This window comes from Lycium ferocissimum, chromosome 2, assembly GCF_029784015.1.
Source record: "Lycium ferocissimum isolate CSIRO_LF1 chromosome 2, AGI_CSIRO_Lferr_CH_V1, whole genome shotgun sequence".
Classification (NCBI taxonomy): domain Eukaryota; kingdom Viridiplantae; phylum Streptophyta; class Magnoliopsida; order Solanales; family Solanaceae; genus Lycium; species Lycium ferocissimum.
In genome coordinates, this window is record NC_081343.1 from 60423651 (window position 1) to 60427891 (window position 4241).

Consider the following 4241-nt stretch of genomic DNA (forward strand, 5'->3'; position numbering starts at 1 on the left):
CAAAATAAAATAAAAAATACAATAGAGACAAAAAAAATTTATTTAAATTATAAACGAATTTTAAATTATAGTTTAAGAAATATTCCATTAATTACAACCAAAACTTGTTTATTTTTATGGACAATAGAGAATAAGAGAGACGTTAAATATAATTATACATAGACATGCTTGTGTACATATATTTAATGCATGTGTAGAAATAATTTATAAATATTACTACTATATTTTGGTAATAAAATTTCCAGTTACAAAAAAAAAATAAAAATGAGATAACAATTATAAAAAATAGCATTAGATTTCGTGAAAAATTCATAAAAGTATTATTCCACTTAATATGTTAATGAACTTAAATAAATTTATAAATACCTAAGTTAAAAAAAAATATTACATATAATATAAAAATGTATTATATAAATGGAGGATTGAAAATAACAAAGACGAAATAGATACTGCATGGGATAAAGTGGGAAGAATGACTATTGTTCAAAGTTGGGGGGGGGGGGGGGGAGGGGGTGTGAGTTTTTATTTTAAAGCAAAGTTGGGGATCATTTTCACCCCATCATTTTTTACTAAACATAAAGTTTAAGAAAGAAAAATAATTGAAACTTCTTGTTTAAAACATGTCATACACATTCGTGTGGCTATAAATTATCCCATTAAAAATATAATGAGAATATTCAAGTTAAAATTGTTTATGCATATCAAAAGGAAAATTATTTTTGGGACAAAAAAACATTTCTTGTCTTGAAACAAAAGTACTTTGAGTTCATCAATATTTTGTTTATATTTTCCAAAATTTTGTTCAATTTATCATTGAGCGATTTATTTCGAGTTTGAAATTTATCATAAATTGATAATGTACATTCTGTTGGAATAAGAAACAAAGAAAAAGGGACAGTATTAAATTTGTAACTTAATTACAGTTTTTAACATTATCATAAAAAGAGATAATGTAAATTCATTAAAAAAATTAAGCAATTTCAACATTTTTATCTAAGTTGGGCCCGTGCATAGCACGGGATTTTATAACTAATATATATATATGGGAAAACTACATATATATATATATATATATATATGTTAAGGAGAAATATTTACGAAACGTGACGATAGTTTTCCTTATTTACAAAACATAACGATATTTTACGAAACATGACGGATTTTCATATATTTTTCATTTTTATTTTATTTTCGGAATTTTTTTTTTAAAATAATTTTTATATTTTTAATTTTTTTTTTTTGCTCAAAGGCTTAAAAAATCACCTCAAATTTTTATGTATGAAAGCTATATGAAAAATGTATGAAATGTGTATGTGTGAGCGAAATTTTTAATATAATTTTTATACACAAAATTGTGAGCGAAAACTTTATACACATTTCATACCATTCTCAGAAATGTATTAATTTTCCAGAAACCTAATATGAACTTTATATACGAAAAATGTGAATGAAATTCTAAGTATACGAAAAATGTGAATGAAAGTCTAAGTCTTAAGCGAGATATACACATTTCATACCATTCTCATGCATAAAATTTTGAGCGTAATGTTTAAGCCTTGATCGAGATATACACATTTCATACGTTCTTCATACCTAAAATTTGAGCGAATTTTTTAAGCCTTGAGCAAGATATACACATTTCATACACAAAAATTTGAGCGATTATTTTAAGTCTTGAATGTTGTATCAAAGTTGTATACAATGTTGTTGTAGTTGTATTAATTTTACAGAAACATAACATGAACTCTATACACGAAAATGTGAACGAAATTTTAAGACTTGAGCGAGATACAAATTTCATACTGTTTTCATACACACAATTTTGAGCGGATTTTTTAAGCCTTGAACAAGATATACAAATTTTATACATTTTCATATCGTTTTCATACACTAAATTTTGAGCGAACTTTTTAAGCCTTGAGCGAGATATACATATTTCATACATAAATTTTGAGCGAAAAAAATATTTTAAAATTTTTTTTTTTTTTTTTAAAATAAAAAAATATTTTTTTAAAAAAATGATTTTTTTTTTTTAAAAAAAAAAAATATGTTTTGTATAAGGTTTGTAATATTATGTTTTGTAAATATAAAACTATCGTCACGTTTCGTAAATATTTTTCGTTAAGATGTATATATACGTAGTTGTCGCTATATATATATATGGTGTCCTAATGTATAACTCCTATCACACTAGTTGTATATCGGTAATTTTCTCCCTTTCACTATACAAAATTACAAGAAACATTATACAAAATTACCAGAAACCTTACAAGTTACAACTAGTGTGTTATTATACATTAGAATCTTACACATAAATACAACTAGCGTGTTATAAATTATAATAAAACATTCTCTTCCCTTTTTAAAGAATCATCGCAACTCTGCACGTGTTAAATGATAATTAGGGATTTAAAGCCATTTGTAAAGAGAGAGAAAATAGGTAAGGGACTTTGATGTAAAACTTGAATAATAATAAACCTTGGTGTCTTTTGTTATGTCGACGCTAGAACCACCGGAATAGCATCACCTCACCATTACAAGCTTTTAAGTTGATAACTCTTTTATATCTAATATTTTTTGTTGTTTTCCGTTTACGGAATTTCTTTATTTCTTGTAGTTTTTACCGACGTTTGATGAGTTTGATTAATTTGAATTCGCATCGGGAAATCTCACTTTGAAAATTAATAAAGTGCTTCTTGTTAAAGGCGATACCATTTCCATAGCCTTACCCACAACGGCAGAGCCACATGTATCCGAGGAATGTCATCCAACACCTCTTTGTTAGAAAATTACACTGTATAAATTCGTAAAAAGAAATTTTATGTATGTATACTATTTGTTGAATCCGCTTGATTTCTTAACTTATTTACTTTTTCATATATTGATACCCATTTTTAAAAGTCTAATTCTACTGCTGCTTATCAAGACCTTTAATCGAGAATACGGAGGTAATTATAACCCACTGCAACCTTTCAAGGTGGCATTCGTTTATTCCCATTTGATTCACTATTCTTAGTATAACCAAGAGTATTAGGACGGGTTTTTCCAGATTCATTGCCATCACTTATTGCATTTTTATCTGATGTGGATTTATTCTAAAATATCTAGATTTTTTCCTTTGCTGCTAATTCTCATTTCCTTTTCGGGTAAAGTGTCGCACCAAACTAAATGTGGACAATTATTACTAGAAATCTTTTCAAGTCCAGTGTGGCAGAAAATGACATGCACTTTGCACAGTAATGCCCTTTTTTTTTTTTTTAATTTAAAAGTTCCATGTATTAAGCAAATTCAGATAATTCGACAAAAATACTATACTACTCCATTATTTTCCATCGAAGCGAATATGTTTACTGTGTAAAAATTAGTTTCCAGAATGCGAAAGTGATAATTAAGTTTGGTAAAGGGAAAAAGATGGGAAATTTGGAGAACCACACTTCTCTTCTGGAAACTGTAGATAAACTGTCTGCCAACTTAAGTAAGCTTACAAAGAAAAATGAAGTGATTGGTTGCGATCTTTATCAATCACTGGCTCTAATTACCATCAGTTTGAGTTGTTTTGTATATAACTCAAAGCCCGATCTTTAGGCTTCTAAGTTATAGGTAAATTAATTACCGGCCACATTAAGTAAGATTACAGGAAAACAAGCATTAAGTGGTTGGAGGTCAAGTTTGAATCACATGGGAACTCACAACCTACCTTTTACATGACATTAACAATATGTAGCACATAATTAATAAAAAAAAAAAAAATTTAAAAAACATCTGAAGGCATAGAAGACAGCAAATTCAATGAGGACTTGATATGCGAACTGATGAGAAATGGGCCTTTCCTGGTGAAACAAAAATTGGGTGCCCTAATCTTTGATACCATGATGAGAAATGGACTTAAATCTAACTCAATCCTAATCTAGCTAATGAATTCTTTGATCATCTCTTCTAAATTAATTAATTGTTATAGATGACATATTTTTATTTACTTAATTGCATCTTTTACACACGTGCGGACCTTATCATTTTTATGGGTCAAATACTCGTAAATCTTTTTGATGAAAGGTCGATTAGCCGTGAGAAACTCAGGATCCATGGTAGCCATGCATAATGCCATGTGGTTGAAATGCATAATTTTTTATAAACTTAAACTATCAGAGATAACACGCTAATTAATTTTTACTTATTTATGTATATCTTCAATATTAGAGTATGCCGTGGTAAAACGATAGGTCTTTGAATGAATTGAAAAA